We start from the raw sequence: 20,993 nt of genomic DNA, 5'->3' as shown, positions 1-20,993 counted from the left end.
ACCAATAAGTGGCCTATTTTCAGAGATGGGTCATTTGGACACATTTCCCAGTTTCTTGTACAGTGCAATCCCCTTGGAATGGGATCTTAGTATAATGCAAATTCTGATTCAGGAGTCCTGGGTGGGTCCTGAGATTCTGCATGGCTAAGGGGCTCCTGGGCATACTGACACGGCTGGTCTGCTGGTGTGGGGACCACACTTTGGGTAGCCAGAAGTGAGGTGACTTTTAATTCTCATGACTCACGGGGTTCTTGGCTTTGAACATTTCAGTGTTCACTTCTATGTGTGAAATAGAAAAGATGAAAACTGAGGATTTTTAGGATAGGAGAATTCTGCCTGTGTGATTCACGTTCCTGAGCTCTGGGGAGAACTTGAATTTGACAGACAGCTCTGAGTGGGCATTGTCAGTCATTGGGACAGAGAGCCAGATACCAGGTTCTGAGAGAAGCACACCCTGGTTTGCTTACAAGATAAGGGCTCCAGCGCCACGTCGAATGTCTCCTTCTTGAATTCCGTCTTGGAGACCCCAGTGTAGAAGGTGATGTTGCCCGAGAGATAGGCAGAGATGCTGTAACCGTTGGAGCTGTTGTTCTGGAAGGTGATGGTGATCTTGAAGTCCTTTCCCAGCACAGCATTTTCCACCTCAAAGTCCATGTCCACGTCTGATCTCGATTTGACCACGCCCTCTGTGTTGAGGGCCTTCTTAGATCCATACATGAGCGCTGTCTTGAGGGCCAGCTGCCCTTCCTCTTGACCTAGAAAAGACCCAGAGATAATGATGGGGGGAAAAATACAATCCACCAAAAAGAAGGTTATCTGCATAAACACACCGCACTGCCCTGGTTGGCTGCCTGGGAAGATCCACCACTTCCCTGGTGATTATTTTTGTTATAAATACTGCAAAATGAGGTTCTTGGAGAGGCGGTGACCTGCCCAGGCTGCTGGTTGAGTAGGTGGCCATGCCAAGGTCTGTCTGGAAAGAAGGTTACTAAACGTGTTGCTCTTAAGGTTGTTTCTCCAGGGCCACTAGTGCAGGGTGCAGCAGGTAAAATTTAAAAAATCAAACTTGTCTCAAATTATGGTGTCAATTTCTTTCCTGCCCTGAGTCGTAACCATAGAGCTGGAATCTGGAGTCCACTAAGCAAGGATTTTGGAAATAGCTGTCTCTTTCTGTCCCGCCTCCTGCAATATAAGCTTTCTCTGGCTCCTGGATGTTTCTTCTCCCAAATACAAGCCCCTCTTCCTTCTCTTCCCAATCTGGCCTTTTTCAATTGTTCCTTTCTGTGTTGACTCTGGAGGGCTGCTGCCCTACCCTTCTCTACCTTCCAAGGTGGTCAGTTGGCTGTTGGCAGAGTGCAGAAAGTTTTCCCAAATCATGGCCACCCCAGGACATAGGGATCTGGCAAGATGCTAACTAGTCTTCCCTGTTTCTGGGTTAGATCCTGTGGAATATCCCTGAGTCGTCTAGAGATAGCTAAAGTTTCACAGCCTTCTGAGGCCTATCAGAGGCTCTGAGATTGCCAAAGCCAATGTCTCGGCTTGGCACCAGAATCATGAGCCACCACACAGCTTCGTAGGTTCAAACAGCAAATCTTTATTCCCGCTCTCACACCGCCTCCATACAGGTCCAGGGGAAATCGCGTTCTGCTGTCTACCCGCACAATTCACCTACTCCACGAGGCTATCTCCAAATCCCATTTTAATCTCATGAGAACTCAACGGGAACAAGCAGCAGGAACACCCTAATCCCAGCAATAATCTTCAACCTCTAATTTCCCTAAAACCCATTATCTTAAACTGGCAACACCTTAAACTCAAGGAGCCGGTTACTTCCTCAAACCTGATCAGCTCTAAACCCGGATCCGCCTTGATCCTTGAGCAAGGTCACCTTATTAAAGCATGCATGCAATGTCCCATCAAATGTCCTCTAAGCAGCATGGGGTACACTTGGCAAGGAAATTTCGATGCGTCATTCCTACTTGGTAATGGCCCTCAGCATGAGATAAAAAGTCCTAGAGAAGTCCTGTCTCACCCCCTTGCTGAGAAGCAGTAATGCCACTGCTCGAATCCCCATGCACACCCAATGTTTACAGCAGCACCATGCACAATAGCCAAACTGGAACCAGCCTAGGTGTCCAACAGATGAATGGATACAGAAAGTGTGGTAGATACACACACAGTGGAGTTTTACTCAGCCATAAAGAAAAATGAAATTGTGTCATTTGCAGAAAAATGGATGAACCTAGAGACCATTATGTTAAGTGAAATAAGCCAAATTCAGAAGGACAAATTAGAGAGGAAACAGGAAAAGAAAGGGTGAGGAGATCACATAAACAACAAAGGGAGATCGGTAGAGAAAAGGGACCAGGAGGGAGGAGGAGGGGAGGGAAAGAAGAAATAATGGGGAATGATATTGGCCAAATCATAATGCTATATTGTGTGCATGTCCAAATATGTAACATCAAACCCCACCACTGTGTACAACTATAATGCACCAATTAAAAAATGAAAAAAATTAAGAAAAACACTCCAGAAAGGAGACCTGTTCAATTTTCCTGAACACAAATATCTCAGATACTCTTGATCCTGAGCTGTGTTTAAAGGGCTGTCCATTGTTTTGTGGGAATGGACCAAAGTTCTTGTGCAGTTTGAGATGCGGATGCTGTTTTGAGGAACTGTCTTTCAGAGTTATTGAAGTGATTGGGTTGGAGATGAGGGCAGGGGGAGATGCAGAAAGGGTTTTCTTTGGAAGAGGAAAATTCCTGTTAGCCTGACTCCAGGCTAACTGTCCCTACAGAGTTTTACATGAAATGTTTGGCTTCAGAAATGAGCTTGGTGCTTCTGATATCCTCGAGCATCATGGAGGACAGAGATGAAGAGTTGAAGGCAAATTCCTGGACTTGTAAAAACCAGTCACCACAATGGCTAGTAGAAAGAAAAAAGACACTTTAAATAAAGAATGCTGGTTTTTATAATTATGTTAAGATATTATCTTCTACTTTAGTGAATAATTGAATGCAGTGATGGTGAAGAAGCCAATTAATCATGACTCCTAATAAGTGCTAATTATGTGTCGGGTGTTGGGATAGATGCCTGTGCACCACCTCATCCAACAACTCCACCGGCGAGGCACTGTGATGTCATCCATTGCCACATCTGCAAAATCAGGACAGCTTCATCGTGGAGTGGTTAGGTGGATCACAGGGAGTAGATGCATAATGAATGGAAGACCCTCTGGAACGACAGAGGAAATGCCAGCAGGTGTTGTGTGCAAACGTGGATGTGTGTGTGTAGGTGTGAACAATTTCCCCGATTGTCAAGACTGCAAGAATGTGCCAGAAACGGTTGGTCTAGGACAAGCACTGGCTGCAGCACATGTTGATGGATCAATAGGAGGAAGATAATGAAGGGAAACAGGCAGTGGATCCAGGGCAGCAGAAAGTGCTGTGAGATATTTTAGCGGACATCATCTGGCAGATGGGTCCGTGAGAGAGAGGGCAGTAATGATCAGCACTTTGGATGGGGGCCAAATATGCATTTAGGTAAAAGGCAGGAGGCAAATTCCAGCAGCGGGAAGGAGAGGAGAGAGGTGCTGCCTTTGGGTACAGAAGCTGAGCTGGCTGTGGAAGGAGAAGGTGAGGAGAAAAAGCTTGTGTGGAGCTGGGAGCAACCAGAGAGATGTCCTGGCTGGTGGACCCTTGGGCCTCCTTCTGGGGAAGCATCTGCCATGAGAGCAGGGCACTGCCAGGCAGAGGCCGACTGGGCTATTACAGGAAGGATGGGCCCAGCAGGAGAGAATTTTGAGGTTTCCCAGAGCCTGACAGAGTAATTCCTGTTTCTCGGCAGTTATCCTTTGTGCTCTGGTATCTTAAAAAATTCAGGGCCACGGGCAATCCTGTAGTGATACGAGAGGTGATTTAAAGAGAGATTGTATTTTCTGAGATTCCTCTGTAGCCTTCAGGAGCAAGGTCAAAATATCTCCCTGTTAACGAGGAAGTAATCCCATCTTTTTATGTTGGATGAAGCCTCTTCTCATGTCCTGATCTTAGCTCCAATGTCAGCTGCTTGAGCCCCTCCCTGCTCTGTGCAATGTGTGCCCAAACCCTAGTCCTCTCATCTCTCTCTAAAACACATGTATTTTTTTTCCTTTTCCTCATCAGAGCACTTGCCTCTGCATGACATCACCTCCCCTGCTGAGTCCTAGCTCCAGGGACAGGGTCTGTCTTATGTGCCTCTGAGTCCTAGGGACCTGGGGCCTCCTGGCTGAAGGATCTGGGTTTGCAGACACAAGCTGCTTTCAGCCAGAGATTTAAACTGGACTATTTAAAATTATTATGAAGGCTTCCATCTTCATGATAAGTTTAAATAGTCCAGTTTAAATCATTTTACATGCAATTAATCCCATCTGTAAAGTGCTGTTCTGGTGACCATTCAGGTGGTCATTTGGTGCTGTGATAACCTCCGTGATGTCTCAGGCAAAGTGCCAGGCATGATGGAAACACAGCCCTCATGGGCACCAAAGGGACAAGTGGAGAACAATTGCAGTGTAGACACGCACATCCCAGATGCTGAGGCAGATGTTGATGGAGTGTCTGGGGATATGAAGGAGACCCTCGACCTGCCTGGGGGCAGGGAGCATTTTGGGAGAGGGGGGTCTTTCAACACAGTAAGCAGAGGCATAGGGGTGAGCAGGAGCTTGGGTTGCTGGAGGAACTGGCAGCAGTGTGCCTGGTGCTGTGTCTGATGTCTGTGGGGCATTGCCAAGAGGTGTAGTGAGGGGGGAGTGTCAAAGAATCAATCAAAAAGAGACCTTGTGATTGCAAAGCTCTGAGTGCAACAGGAAGACAACGAGGGCTTTTGAGCAGTGCTATAACAGGCTCTGGCTTAAATGTCAGGTAATATCCTTGAGCAGCAAGGCAGGGGTTAGACTGAGGGAAGGGGAGGATGAGGTGGGGAAGCTAGAGTTGTTATTTTTCTTGGAAGAAATTATAATTACCCAAACATGGGAAAAAGAGCTTCCAGGATATGCTGGGAGCAGAAATCAGGGTGCAAATGGGAAAAGAAGGAAATGGGAAAAGAAGGAAAGGAAAAGAAAGAAAGGATTTACATTCAGGCAGCTCTTTCAAGGTGAAAACACATTGCAAAGACACAACGAGGCACGTTTGGTGTGGAATACACTTGAAAAGGATTTTGTGATTTTTTTTTTTGGTACCAGGGATTGAACCCAGGGCCACTTAACCACTGAGCCACATCCCCAGCTATTTTTTAATATTTAGAGACAGGGTCTCACTAAGTTTCTTAGGGCGTCACTAAATTGCTGAGGCTGGCTTTGAATTTGCAATCCTCCTGCCTCAGCCTCCCAAGCCACTGGGATTACAGGTGTGCGCCATCATGCCCTGCTAAATTTTTTGTTTGTTTAATGTAGGAAATACTGCAATGCTAATTGAAAGAGCAGGGGAGATGAAAATATGTGACAGAGGGGTCATAATTAATGTATTAAAGAAGGACTGGGGTTGAGACACGATTATAAAAGAAGACAGATCACTACAGTGTAAGCTTTCCGAATTCTGGTTTTTCAATGCTTTATAGTTGCTGAATCTTATATTTTGAAAAAAAAAACAAAGTCATAAAATTGATATTAAGCTTTCATTTGTCAAAGTGGAAAAAATGATCTTCTTGCAATTTAATTAATTAAAATGATTGATCCCCAAGTCTGGTCAGAAGTTCTTTTCTAAGTTTTTACTCGACTCCATGCTTCAGTATCCACACTCAGTGCTTATGGATGCAGAGAAATTATATGAGGGATTCACTATGAAGATCAGAGTGGCGCGCACACAGCCAGCCCTTTACTGTCTGCCCGTGGTAGACATCAACAATCCATCACCCTCCTCACCGTTCAGAGGGATTCTCAGCATCCTTCTCCAAATAGCACTCCACGCCATCCTTTCTAAAATTAGAGTTTGAAATGTAGATGCCAGCCTTGATTAAGAGACTAATTATTCACCTGGAATCAAACTCCAGCTCAGAAGCAGCATGGGGGGAGGTGGTCTCTTACAACTATGTATGTGGATGTAGGAGGTCTTCCAGTTGGATCAGAACACACACTGACCTCGCCCTGATCCTGGTTTTCTTGCTCAATTCTGGAAGCCAGGACCTCAGAAGTCTTCCCTACAAACATTTGGTGCATTTTATTTATTTTAGTCTTTGTCTAACCAATCCCCCAAATTCTCTTTCATGGAATACTTTTGATCTTTCCTCTCCTGGCATCGGATGCTGTCCCCTTCCTGATTTGGGCTTCACTGTCACCTGTCACCAATGAGCTTGACAGTTAATGGCAGTTGCGTTCTGCTGCCTGTTTTGGAGAAGACATCTAGTTGTGTGGCTTGCTGACTGCTCTGAGCTCAGGAGCTCACCTTTCATTCTTCCAGAATAAGAAAGTCCACACTGTTTTCTCTGTCTTCCTGACTTTTCCTGGAGAACTTGCACCCCAGTGCTCCCTGCCATTTCCAATCTATTCTTCAGCATCACTGCTCTGTACCCAGTGCGCTGGCACACAGGAGGTGCTGATTCAGTGTGATTAAATAGGTGGATAAACCACAGCACCCCTTCTGGGGGTCAGTCAAGCCCCAAGATGGGAATAAGTGAATTGCTCCTTCAAATCTACTTGGAAAACGATGACAGCCCCTGTAAGTACAGCAGAAGTAATATGTATGCTGAGGACCACAAGGCCCTCCCTGACCCGAGTCTGGGTTGGGGACAGCATCTGTCTGCCCTGTGCCGAGCAATTCTCAACCAGCCTGGCCAGTGCTTGATTCTGTTTTTTTCTGCAGCTGGAGAGGAAGGCAGGTCCCTGCAAGCCCCCACCCCAGACAGTACTTGCAATGTAGCAGATGGTTAAGTGCAAGCTGTTGAACAGATGAATGCAGGAACATCTAATGAGAGAACATTGCAGCTAGTTTCTTTCACATTTTCTACGGAATTTCTTTTTTTTTCCCTTTCTAAATCTTTTTGTTTGTAATTCTATAATAAGAGGGCATTGCTTGTTTGTTTTCTTTTATTGTGCTTTTTTTAAACGTTTCTTTCAGGGAGAAGGAAAGAGAACCCTTTTTATCTATGTCATGCCATGGATGATAATAACCAAATGAAGGAGAGAAGCAACCTTTTCAGAAATGCAGTAAAAATTCACTAGTTCAAATGACAAAATTTCTGAATTTCCAACATGAGGCACCCTCATTTTTAATTCAGCAAGCTTTTTCTTTATAGTGCAAATTGCTTTTGTAAATAAGAGCAAGGAGACTGTCTAAAATATTTTAAACAATTCCTGCACTCCTTAGCACTTCAGGAATACCAATAAATATTTAGGTATATGCTAATTACTTATCATTTTTATCCATTCACCAAAATAAATGCCGAACTCTAGAATATCTGGAGGTGAATCATTTGCAAAATATATTCCACGTTTCCCATTAAGACACCCAACATCCTCACCTCCTGTCCCTGATTGACCTTGGGAAGCTTTGTCTTTGGTCACTGGGCGTCTGAACATGATGCATTGTTAAAGCCTGCAGTACCCCAAACATAGTGGACTAAGTTCCTATTGCCTGGAAGCTCTGTCCAGCTTTCTTTAGCTGAGGTCTGTGACCTCTCTTCCTGAGCTTCACTTTCTGCATCCTTTGGTTGGATCAAGTAGCCATCTTCTTTGTTCTCTGAATAATAATCCTATCTCTTGCCTGGGGACAGAAACTATGTCCTGCTCTCTGCTAGAAGGCCTCACACCAAACCAATTGTGGAGACACTCAGTATTTATTGAGATGAAATTGAACTCAATAGTGTCATTTGGAGTATTCTGTACAATAAAAGTTAACAAAAAAACCCCACTATAACATTATTTTATAATTGAAACTGGCCTTCAACGTAATTGACCTGAATTAGTGAGACATTACTAACCTATTAATATTACATTACCTCCATCATGGGGTTTCTATGACAATTCAGTGGAACAATGTATTAAAAATAATTTGTAAAGTACTAAACAAATGTGAAGCAGTTATTTAAATTTCTATTATTGGACTAAAGATAAGATTATATTAGTTATACCATGTGTTCTAAAAGGATTATTTAAAATGAAAGTCCTTGTCAACAAGAACATATTCTATATTCTGTTTAAATACATACAACTTTGAACCAACTCATTTCACAAGCCAAGGGAAGGAGAATTCTGCCCAAAGCAAGCAACCAAATAAAACTACATTGGAGAACTGAAGCTGTGATGTGTCTTTCACTCATGAGAATTTTGACTACCAAATGCTTCAAATGCCAGTGTGTTTTCTAAAACACATTTCAGGGTGACAGTGACTGTATGCTGTATGAACTGGAGCAAAACTTTAAAAAAATAATTCAATTGAGGTAAATTACCTTCTTGGAATTTGTAAGTATCAGTAATATCATGTATGCCGTCTCCTTCAAGTTTTGGGTTACAATTAGTTTTCCAATGTGGGTGGTATCCAAGGTTTCTACCATGTGAGTGCCGTCTTTTTTAGCTGTGATGTAAATAAGATCACTGTTGACCTGGAAACAGGAGAGGAGAACATTCGTCATCATCACAGGACCTTGTTGCCAATCAAAGCGCTACTCACAATTCACAATAGCTGAAATATGGAATCAACCTAGGTGCCCATGAGTAGATGAATGGATAAAGAAAATGTGGTGTATAGACAATGACATAGTATTCAGACATTGCAACAATCAAAAACCTATCATTTGCAGCAACACAGATGGGACTGGAGGTCATTATTTTAGTTGAAATAAACCAGATGCAGAAAGACAAATCCTACATGTTATCCTTTGTGGAAACTAAAAAGTCAATCTTGTGGAAGAAAGGAGTGAAAGAGTGGTTACTAAAGATTGGGAAAGAATGGAAAGTATTTCAATACAGAACACCAAAATAAAAGAGATGAGGAATTTGTTCTCTCTGTCCATCTGTCTATCAAAGTCTGGTAACTATTGATTAAAACAATTTAGAATATATTTTAAGATGACTAGAAGAGTAAAACATTCTCAACACAAAAATAATTAATGGTTGAAGAGATGGAAATTATGACCCTGATTTATTACACGTTGTATACATGTATCAAATTACCACATGTATACATAAAGATGTACAAATATTATGTCTGTATTTTTTTAAAGGCAAAATCAAAAGGTTCTTGTCACCAAAATCTTTAACTTTCCATGGGGGTGGACATCTAGAGATCCCTAGAGTTGCATCATCCCTTTCTTCAACAGCACTGGATTCCTAGGACCACGCTCATTGTAAGATCATTTTGAAGTAAGAATATGCATCTGAGTACTCATGAGTAATTTAAATGAAGGCTATCTGGGGCTGGGGCTATCAGCAGCAACCATCTCCTTTTCCCATTTTCATACTGGTAAATGCAGCCACTTTTGAGACAGCCAGAAGAATTTTATGTCCATTTCTCACCTTCTTGCACCTCTTTTAAGCTGGTAGAGGGTGTGACCTCCTTCTAGGACAAGAGGTCTGCCAGGTGTCTTCCCAGAAAGAAGTCCTGCTTTGCAAAAGGAGAGAGAGGTACGTGGGAGAGTCTGTCTTTCTCTTCCTGCTTTCAGATATTTCCATGCAAAGTGATGTTTGAAGCTGCCACAACCACCTCAGGACAGTAAAGAGAAACACCACTGCCAATCAGAAGCTTGCAGAATAGAACGAGGAGAGGGTCTGCGGGATTGGTGATGCCATTCAGTGGCTAAACCACCCTTGGAACTGCCTGATGCAGGGTCTCTTAAATGAGAAAAGCAAATCTCCAACTGTGTGGGCCATATTAATTTTGTAACTTGCAGCCAAAAGTATTTTATTAGAAGGATAAGACTAGATCATCCAAGAGAAGTTCAAGGAATTTTTTTGGTGGTTCAGCAAGCAAAATGTGCTACTTGGAAATAGTATCGTGGGACCATAATACATGATCCCCAAACTCCTCCAAGGTTCTAAATCTGTGCTTGAAAATTGATTCTCCCAGAGACTGTTATTGCATTTTTTATAATACTTTTCTTGGGTGTTTCCTTGATTAGCATAGTAGCAGGTAGGAAAATGAAAATACATATTCATGATGTATTTTCTATATATTTTCCAAGTCCCTTTCTCAGCCTCATTTCCCTTCTCTTTAAGTATGGTAATAATAGTTCCTTCTTGATGGCCAGCAGTATTAACTGAAATAAATGCATGCAAACTATTTATCACGGTGCCTGACATAGAGCTCACACTCAGCACATGTTATTGATAAGTATGCATTATTTAATAGTATTCTCAGATGTTGTTCAAAGTGCCAGAATTCTCATAATGAACAGAATAGATTTGGTCCCTCCAAATAAGGCTTACACAGTAGTAAGGGAGATTTCATGCATGAAGATCCCCTGGATAACTTTAAAAAAAATAGGAAATGTGTTGTTAAGGTCTTGGGTGGAACTCTAAGTCTATTATATTTTTAAAAGATGTATTGGTCAATTTTAATGAACTCCTGCATTTCAGTATAATAAGTACCTTAGGAAGATAAGATACTTGGGAGTACCTGGGATGGTGGCAGAGAAAGGGGATTGGCTAGAAAGTAGCAACCAAGTTGAAACATGTAAGATGCTTAGGAGTTTGAGAAGTAAAGAATGGAGGGAAGGAAGACTGAGATAGTCAGAGGGATTGGCAGGTGCAGCACCTGGGAGGAAGGTCTTGAGAGAGACACTGGGTTAGCTACCAGACGCTCTGATCCTGAGTGCATTCATTTGAGAAGGTCATATTAACCTCTATGAACTTCAGTTCCTGCTTCTATAACATGAAAATTAACTACACTTGTTCTACCAACCTTATAGAAGCTCTGAGGCCAGACTGAGATCAGATCTATGTGAATATGACTTGAAAAATCTCAAAATTGAGTAAAAATGGAATGGCCATTATTAGGTACCGGGGAAACAAGATGTTGTATTCCTAACTTTTAAAATTGAGGTTACAGAGATCAAATTTTCTCCATGTTCCCACAAAATGTTGTGAATTTTCATGAAGTCTGGTCTCTATTAGGGAAGGAGGTAGCTAACATTTCCTGAATATCCACAATGTTTCAAGGATATCTTGAAACACAACAATTCTGTGAGGTCTACATCATTATCCGTACTTTAGACGTGAGATTGCCAAAACTCAGAAGGCTCAGGAAAAGTGATTGTGGCTTAGAGTGAGTGGAGAAGTATTAAGCCCTCAGCCAACTCCTAGTTTGTCCTCTTGACCTTTATCCCAGGCTGGCCCGTGGTCCATCCCCTTGGGCTTCACCTGGGGCTGGCCCATGGTCGATGTACCTGGGCTTCATAGTCGACTTCCTCCTCCATATGACCCCATAGAGCCATGAATACTACCAGGCTTGGGGCTTTGGTGTTTCCACACTTGAGACTCATATTTCTGAGTGTAATTGATGGTGACCCCAGTCCTCAGCAGAACTCAATGGTGCTAGCCACATGAAATAAAAGTCTCAAATATGCAATCAAGCATCAGGACAGGAAGGGACAGAGAACCTATCTAAGGAATATTTGTCATTTTCAGAAATAAGTTAAGGAAACTTTAAGTGAGTTGCCTGAGAACTTTGGCATTCCCTCTGGAGGGGGCCATGAATGCCCAGGGCACTCCTCCTCCACCTGCTGCTGTCGAAACAAATAGCCTTTTTAATAACAGCCCTCACAGCAGCTCATGGCTTTCTAGAGAGACAAGGTTAAATATCAAGGTGGCAAATCCTGGGCTCCCCTTGAGCAGGGGTTAAGAAGTTAATTGAGGCTAAAATCCCAGTCCAGCCCAACAACCCTGTCCCTTGTAGAGAGAAAATGGGAAACACATAGATGGGATGGATTTTGTGTGTGTGTGTGTGTGTGTGTGTGTGTGTGTGTGTGTATATATATATATTGGAGGTGGGAGGTGGAGGGAAAGTCCTCTTTCCAAGTGACATTGGCAAGCTTTCTTTTCAGTTTTGGCCACTAGTTTAATGGTTCTTTATAGAAGAATCACTGAGGGGCTTTTAAGAAAGAACAACAAAGAAACAAACAAAAACCAATGATAGGGTCCACCAAGACCAAATGACTCTATATAGTAGGACCATTGTTAAGCTCAAGGGTGTACTGCAAGGAATATTGCACTTGAGCTGTGTGACTTTGGTTGAGTTACTCAGTCTCTCTGAACCTAGTTTACATAATACTTTCTTCACAGGGCTGGTTGGTAGAGTTACTTATGGAAACTCTTCAGGTTTCAGGGTTATTTATTCTCCCTGTTTTAAATGGAGAAGGGTCTTAGTGATCATGTAGTTCTACCTCTTCAGATGGAAGGGGTAATGCTCATGTCAAATTGAGCATCTTGACACGAAATCTGATATTCTTTCCTGATGCAACACCCTCGCCTCTCTGTCAGACACAAGCACTTTCCATGTAGCTTCTGTCATTTCTCAGAGGCCCAGGAGCTCAGCAAAGGTGGGATGAGGCCTCAGAGGCTCGAGGGTTCTCTCTGCAAACTTCCACCCACAGAATATAAACGCATCTGCACAGCTGGGAGAAGCTGAGACCTCTGCTGAGGGTGGACTTGCTTTTTTAGTTTCAGGACCCAGGACAGAGTTGACTTTGGTTTGTCCATTTTTTTCCCAAGTGGAGATAACCTCACTGAAATATCTGAGGAGAGCATGCTGCTTTGTCAGGAGCATATGGAGGCAGTGGGTGCCCAGCTGGGCCAGGAGACCTTCCTGGTACAATCACCAGTTAAACATCCCTGTGCTGGCCCTGTCCTCAGCTGGGGACTGTACTGTCCCAGGCCTCCGAGTGTGCTCTCTTGTGTTTTGTACACATGCCTTTTCGCCCAGCAGAACTGCTAGCACTTCTCTTCAATGCGATTCTAGCAGCTCGTTTGCTTGATCATATCATTCAACAATGAAAGAACAACAATTTGGTAGATACCGAATATGCTCTCAGCAGTGAGAATACAACAGATTCTACCTTCCTGATGCTTCTATTTTAGAAAGGTGAAAATAAACACCAAGGCAGGGCAGGTGGAAAAAATCAGGGCAGGTAGCAATCTTTCAAGTAGGATTGGGGAGACTGAAGACCTCTTTGAAGAGGTGACCGAAGCAGAGACCTGAATGCAGTGAGGGAACAGGACATGCAAATTTGTCCTCCACCCTCATAGGAGGAGAGGACAAACGGAGAGTGTCCCTCTCATAGGCAAAAGGACAGTGTGGGTAAAAACTCAAGAGCATGTCTGGATGCTTCCAGAAGAGAAAGAAGATCAAGAGGGCTGGAGGGAAATCAGCAAGCGGTGGGGTGTCCCGAAAGCAAAGGACTGCGTCACTCAGAAACTCTGGAAGCTTTGTAGTTAATTTAATTGTAAGGCTGCTAGGAATCTTCCCCTGGAAGATTCAGGGCAGGAGAGGGGCAACTTTGAATTTACATTTTAAAGGATAATTCTGACTGTTTTTTTTTTTTTTGAGAATAGATAGGAGAAGAATAAGAGCAGGGTTAGGGAGGTGAATTAGGAGGCAACTTCAGAGAGCTCAGTGCAGTGTGTAGAGCTCAGAGGGTAAGGACGGTGATCAGGGAAATGGTTGGATCTGGGCTATTTTTAAAGGTATTTCCAACAAGATGCATGAAGGATAAGAAGAAAACTTAAAAAAAAAGATTCTTAAGTTTTATCTCTTAGTTGAATGAATGGATGAATTATTTTAGATCTGAATGGAAGATGTTTAGAAGATAAGCTGCAAGTTTTCAAACATTGACAAGTTTGAATTGAGAGCAAAGTATCTACTAAGAATCAGCTGCACAAGTTGCCACGGAGACTGGCCCAGAAGTAGGGAAGGAACAGCCTCCAGAGCTGTGGGGGTGGTTAACGAGGACCTGAGGGGCCATCAGGGCTGCTGCAAAAGTCGTCTCAGAGCCCAGAGTGCGGGCCAGAGTGTTCCCACATGCATGTACACATGCGTGTGTGGGTCTGGAATGAGATGCGAAAAGCAGGCAGCGAGCCAATCAGAAGTCAAGATGGAAGAGCAACATCTTCAAAGACAATCTGCAAAATGTCTTGCTAACAGGAGTAGCGAATTCTTCGCTAAGAACCCAAGTGTCTGCTGAGCCTGGGGACTCGGATGACCCCAGTGACAGAGGCCCTCTGCTCTCATCTCTTTAGAAGCCCTGGGCCACCCTGGGTTGGGGAGAGAAGAGGCAGGAGGACCTTCAGAGCTGGAGGGACTCACCATGGTGAAGAGGGCATGAGTTGGGCAGGGGTCAGAAACCAGGCTTCAAGGGCTGGCAGAAATCTAGAAATCTAGAAGGATCACTTTCCTCCATGGAAAAAAAGAAGGGAGGATTCTCTCCATGAGCATTTCTCTAAGATAAGTCAGTGAACATGATGCTTGACCTGGTTCAGGAATGAGGGAGGGATGATGGAGACCGTGGTCACCATGAGAGGAAAGAACAGGCAAATCCTGGGACAGCAAGAGGAGGGTGATGTAGCAAGGAGGAGGGGGAGGCAGGAGCCAGCGCCACCGATGTGAGGCACACCCTGCACCCTGCCCTGCGCCCTGCCCTGCGTGCGGTCCTCCAACTCTGTTCAGCCCCCACTTCAGCCCCAGAGCTTCCCCTCCCACTGCCAAAGTACAACTCCATGGTGGGTGAGAGGGAAGTGATTATAACCTGCAAATCCCTATGACATTCCTAACACCCTGATTTATATTTAATAACAGCCCAAAGTGCTTGCATTAGCAGCCATTAGTCTATTCGCCTGTGCAGGAAGGGCCTTCCCCTCTCTCCTTCGTCGCAGCCATAAAGCATAATAAAAAAATATCAAAAGAGGGTTTTGTGGATTTTAGAGAGATTTCCCATTAAGAGCTTCTCAGAGCATTGTAAACTATCGGATGGCAGCTGGGGAGGTTTGTACAAATCTTCAAATCCCAAAGTGAAATCAAACAGATAATATTCCAAGTACAGTCAGCCCGGTCTCCGGAGACTTCTAGAAGCTGCAATGGCGGCAGGTACAGTGCCGGGAAAGCAGCTCCTTTCATGGATTTCAGATCCGCGATTTTGCTGTCTGAATATTGGACACTTATTTTACCACCTGCTTCATTCTCCATGCTCCATGCCGCCTCCTCCTTCCCCTGCTCTTGTCCTGTGTCTTGTCATCTCTGGCAGGGAGGGGGTAACTCCGCCCCTTGGCTGGTCCCCTACCTCCAATGACAGTTCCATCCCATCCATGTGCCACAAGGCCACCAGTGCCCTGGTTCCCACTCCTCCTCAGTGAGGTCTCTCCCTGGCTTCCAAGATGAAGGACAAATCTCTCAGGACATCAGGCTTCCCAAGTGGACTTCCTTCAGTCTTCATGGTGTGACAGCCTGGGACAGCCTGGTGCCTCACTGGTACCCTGGTCTGCAGAGCGTTTGATTTGTCCTACGTGGCATTAGGATGCTCCAGTCATCCCCCTCTTTCTAAAATTCCTTCCTTCCTCTTTCTAACACTTTGCCTAAATAAGTACTAATAATCTCTCCCACGCAACCCCATGTTGCTCTGCTCCTATTACTAGGGCTACACAGATGTCTTTTGACTTATGATAGGGTTGTGCCCCAATAAGTGCATTGTAAGTTGGAGAGATCCAAAGTTGAAAATGGATTTACTACACCTGACCTGTCAAGCGCCTCAGCTGAGCATCACGGCCTTTTGGGGTTGGTTTTATTTCTCCCTGATGGGGGCTAATCAGGAGCTGCAGCTGGTGGCTGCTGCCCAGCATCACCCAAGAGGATCCTGCCAGGAAAAGGTCCAAATTCAAACTCTGAAGCATGGGTTTTACTGAATGTGCATGGCTTTTGCACCAACGCAAAGTTGAAAAAAATCACAGATGGAGCGATTTTAAGTGGGGGACCATGTGCACTTTCATGGGGTATCATTCTTGTCTGTACCTGGGTCCCCCTTTCCTCAGACAGTGCCTTGTGCTCTTTGATGTTCTGCTTCATTTCCTGGGTGCAGTTTCCCAGCTAATGCACCTCTAGGCATAAATGCAGGTCCTATGCTGACTGTACTGCTCACCTGATTAGTTTCAGGGTGCCCTCATACCACTCATGGTTCCCAACCGGAATCATGCTTCCCAAGGGCAGGAGCCTCTGAGTTCCACAGCACAGGGCCTGGCACACACTACTAATGACCATTTACTCCTTTTAGCGTACGCTGCCTGTAGCACTTACCAGCTTGAGCTGAAATCTTAGGATTAATATTTATTAGCTAGATGAGGGTGGAAAGGTCATTTAAAGACTCTTTCCTTCAATTTTCCTTTCTGGAGAAGGGGGAGAATCTTAATGCCCATTTTAAAGGATTGCTAAGAGCATCAAAGGGTAGGCAAAGTGACTACCTAGTAAGAACTCAATGCACGGGAGAGAGTGTTCAGTGTGTTTTTTGGTGCAAATATATTCCGGGGAAGTTCTGTCTCTCAGCCTTTCAAACATCCCCTCACCCCCTGGGCAGCCTCCTAGCTGAGCCTTCTTTACCTGACACCTCTTTACATTTCACTTGATTGTGGGTGCTCTCCTTGGAGCACCCTTCAATGGCTCCCTCTTCCTCTGGCCCCTACTCCGTTCTGCAATTTCAGACTCTTGACCCAAGGGTCCCATGAACCCATTAATTGGGTTGCATTTCTCCACTGGAGCAGCCCCCTTTTTACCTCCCTCTCTGTCCTCCTTATAACGAGCCTGGAGTAGTAGGATGTGGATTGCAGTGCCCAAAGACCACACTTTGTGTGTGTGTGTGTGTGTGTGTGTTTTGTGTTACACAGATTGCTGGGCTGGCCTGAGACGGGAGACAAATACCCTGAAACTTCCATTCATGGACTGTCTCTACCAATCTCAGTTGAGTGATCCAGTTAGTCCTTTGATTTCTCTGGAGCCGTTGATACCAGTGAGTTTGTGGGCACAGAGAACTCAGCTAAGGTTAGGAGATTATTTGCTTTTGGTAGAAAAACAACTGAGAAACATCAAGGAAAGAAAACCATTAAATAAGAATTTCATTTAACATTAAGATCCTGAAGGTCGGAAAGCTGTCTAATTAGCTTTGTAAACAGGAAGCATACACCCTGTACCTGGGAATGGGGACGTCACAACCTTGCGTCTTATCCTTTCGAGTGTTCAGAGGTCGGGAAGGGAAACGGTGCTTTCCTCCGGCTTTCCACTCACCTCTGCAAACACGAAGGGTGCATCAAACTGGAAGCAGACGTGGCTGTGCTTGATGGCTTGAACCGAGGCGGGGCCACACCGGTATATGCCTGAGTCACACAGGGGAAGATGGCATGAGTTTTTTCTGTCTCTAATCCTGCCCACATACTGGACAGGCCATAGCACTGAGCGTGGCACTAAAGAGACCAGGCCTTGGTTTTATCACTGATTTTCCCCACATACTTTCCCTGGCAAGAGAGGGTAGATGACCACTGTGTGTCATCAAAAGAGCTTCATAGGGATCGATTCTCAGGACTATATATAAATAAATGAAATAAAGGTCCACTGACAATTAAAAACATTTTTTTTAAAAAAAGAGAGAAACTCAACCCGAAATTGGAAGTCAGGGAAAGAACCTGGCAGCATTATTTCTGCATCTATTTTACTACCTACAAACAAAGACGAAAGTACGTTTGTATGAAGCTGTTGGCCTCCTAGGGCTCATCCCTTTTTTTTTTATTGGATTGCAGAATCACATCAGTTACACATCCACGTTTTTACATATTGCCATACTAGTGACTGTTGTATTCTGCTGCCTTTCCTATCCTCTACTATCCCCCCTCCCCTCCTCTTCCCTCCCATTTTCTCTCTCTACCCCATCTACTGTAATTCATTTCTCTCCCTTGATTTTTTTTAAACTACTTCCTGGTATGCTGGGAATGTTAATTGTCTTTGGCAGGTGTGATGTTTGTTTGTTTTGTGTTTTTGGACATCCTGGACCTATGTCAAGTTTAACTATAGAATTTGGACTTTAACTACACACCCTGGCCAATGCCCAAGCTGCATTCGGAAAGCCCGGGGTAGGGGGGGGTGGGGGGTTCATGTTTACTTTTCTAACATTCTTTAAATTTTAACCATAGTTACTAAGAGATTAGCTGCCATTCTTCTTGGAAGTCTCATGACTTACAACCCAGCACGGCAGAAAGTCTTAAACTTTCTTCCTTTCAGCCAAGTCTTAGAATACAGTGCCACTATGAATAGGTACTATTTCTGCATAAATGCATATGTATGCATTTTGCTATCTCCTATCAACACCTGAGGAAGTAGACATAGATTATCAACCATCCCCAGTTCACTAACTTTTTTTTTGTATGAACTTATTAAAGAGAAATGGGGGCTGAGGGACTTATGAAAATAGAGGGTCAGACATGGCTGCCACCGCTTCATAGCGTTGGCAAATTAGAAGACCAACGTCCACACACCCAAGTTTTGAAAGGAATCAAGTGACATGAAAAAAAAAACAGGTTCTGGAAGAACAATTTAAAGACTGGTCTATAATTATTTGTCAAGTTCTTTATTTTCTTTCTATCTTTATATCCGATCACCGTGGACCAGGGAAGGCTGAACTGTATTTTATAGCCTACTAAAAATGCTTACATAGTTATTTTTTTTCCTCTTGTCTTCAAAACTGCTTATCAAAGCAAGAGTAGATGAATTATATATGTGAAGTTTTATATTCTTTTTCTGAAAGTTGTAAACTCATCAGGGTAAAGCTGACTACTGAAATGAAACTGAATCTGATTGACAGGTAGTACCTACCCTACGCCTGCCCAGACCCCAAATGCCATGCCAACGTAAAAATGGAAATAAATGTCATCAGGGGAACGTTTCCCCAAGGATGATGCAGCCTTACCGTCGCTGTTTTCCTGAGGGGTGCTGTCCACAGCTTGCCGGGCTCCAAATCCCACAGGAAGATCAGGCCTGGTCATCCACGCTTCGTTCCAGCAGTGGTAGTTCCTTAGAAAACACAATCGGAAGAGGTTAAACTTCACACCAGGTTTAGAGCTTCAAGAAATCCAAAAGCCCTAGGTGTGGTGGCACATGCTATAATCCCAGCTGCTCAAGAGGCTGAGGCAGGAGGATCTCGAGTTCAGAGCCAGCCTCAGCAAAAGTGAGGTGCTAAGCAACTCAGTGAGACTTTGTCTCTAAATAAAATAAAAAATAGGGATGGGGTGTGGCTCAGTGGTGGAGTGCCCCTGAGTTCAATTCCCGAAATCTACTCCCCCACCCACCTCTCCCTGCAAATAATAATAATAATAATAACAATAATCCCAACGTGACCCCACACATTTGCCAGCTTCACATAATTGGAATGGACTACGTTAAATCTGGGGATTCCTGGAAATAGTCTGGACCCCAGGCTTGAGTTTGCTGGGCAGATCTGCTCCTGTTGGCACCCCATGCAGGGACTTCCAGGTCTGGCTATGGCTCTCCCTCCACTAAGACCAGCTTCAAGGTCACCCAGAGATATTTCAATCAGTGTGTTTAACAGTTTTGATCTCAACCATTTTCTTCTGCCTAACGGAACAGTTCTTGCTCTATGCTCTAGGAAAAGGGGATACTGACTGAAACAGAAACACTTATCATTTGAATTTCTTGTACATAGCTTCAACTATAAAAAGCATATTCCTTTGTAGCAATTAATAAGCAATACATACTTGTATTTACAGTCTTAGGTCATTGCCATAGAAACTATAACATCAGCTCCTGATGCTAATTCTCGACCATTTGTGGCCATTCCCATCTGGTGCTCAACGGGAAGAACAGGTTGTCAGGGTGAATGTCTCTACCCTTTATCAAAGGTGGGCAACCCAGGAGGTAAGGGCCAGGCAAAATTCCACAGAACTTTGCATATGACCCTTGAAGCAAGAACATGGAATAAAATGTCATTGTGAATTGTATTATTATGTCTTTGAAAAGATTTGAAATTATATGATCGCTCAGAATCAAATGAGAGCACATTAACCTCTGAGCACTATGGAAAATGTTCATATAGTAATAACGATTTAATGATGGCGAGAGGGACTTACAGCCATCTTTGTTTATGGCACTGATGAATTTCAGATCCAACAGCCACCATTCTGTCCCTAACTGTCCTTGCACATGGTCCCATCTCTCCTGAGAGTGTAGCTCAGTTCTTTCTTTTTTTGGAACCAGGAACTGAACACAAGGGTGCTTAAACCACTGAGCCACATACCCCTCCATTTTCAGTTTTTATTTTGAGACACGGTCTCACTAAGTTGCTTAAAGCCTCGCTAAATTGCTGAGGCTGACTTGAACCTGCAATCCTCCTGCCTCAGCCTCCTGAACTGCTGGGATTAGAGGGGTGTGCCACTGCACTTGGCAAGTGTAGCTCATTTCTGATCGACTCAATTAAGAGATACTAATTTAACTCTGCACCCACTATGCACTGAGCAGCTTGCTAGGTGCTGGAGAGTCTGAGATGATCATGACATAAATTCCTACCCATAAAGAATGGAGGAATGACAAAGGTGCACCCCACTTGGCAGCGCGTTGTAGGTCTGCCGAGAGGTGTAGAGGAGAGTATCTATGTAGTTAGAGCAGAGATGGGGGTGACCCGTGCCCTAGGGAGGGTAACTCAAATTTAAAAAAAAAAGAAACAATTGTTGAAGTGACGCTTGCCAAAAAGGACACTCACTTGGGGTGCCACTGGTTTCAGGCAGGGACTGTCTTGGGGCCTTAGGGAAGACCTTCCAAAGTGAGAATTGTCTGAGTCCCAGAACCTAAAGGGGAATGGAGTAGATGGGCACAGGGAGTAAAGCAAAGTCGTGGAAGCATGAAATTGCAACTGTGGTGTGTGTGGGGAACTGTGTGCTGGTGGTTGGAGTGTGCTGTGGGGTGGCCCCAAAAAAGTGACCATAATTAGGGTGGGCAGGCAGTCCCCGCAAGTAGTACACCCAACAATCCTTTGTTCCAGGCTCAGCTCCAAAA

At 44.1% G+C, this 20,993-nt stretch overlaps 1 pseudogene; it reads right to left on the bottom strand.

Annotated features, from left to right (window-relative positions):
- Nucleotides 1-408: 408 nt before the first annotated feature.
- The window catches only part of LOC144374644 (coagulation factor XIII A chain-like), a 48,900-nt pseudogene continuing 28,315 nt past the window's right edge, over nucleotides 409-20,993 (bottom strand).

This window comes from Ictidomys tridecemlineatus, unplaced genomic scaffold (genome assembly GCF_052094955.1).
Source record: "Ictidomys tridecemlineatus isolate mIctTri1 unplaced genomic scaffold, mIctTri1.hap1 Scaffold_80, whole genome shotgun sequence".
Lineage (NCBI taxonomy): Eukaryota > Metazoa > Chordata > Mammalia > Rodentia > Sciuridae > Ictidomys > Ictidomys tridecemlineatus.
The sequence above is the reverse complement of the archived record's forward strand: the minus strand, read 5'-3'. Positions and strand labels throughout refer to the sequence as shown.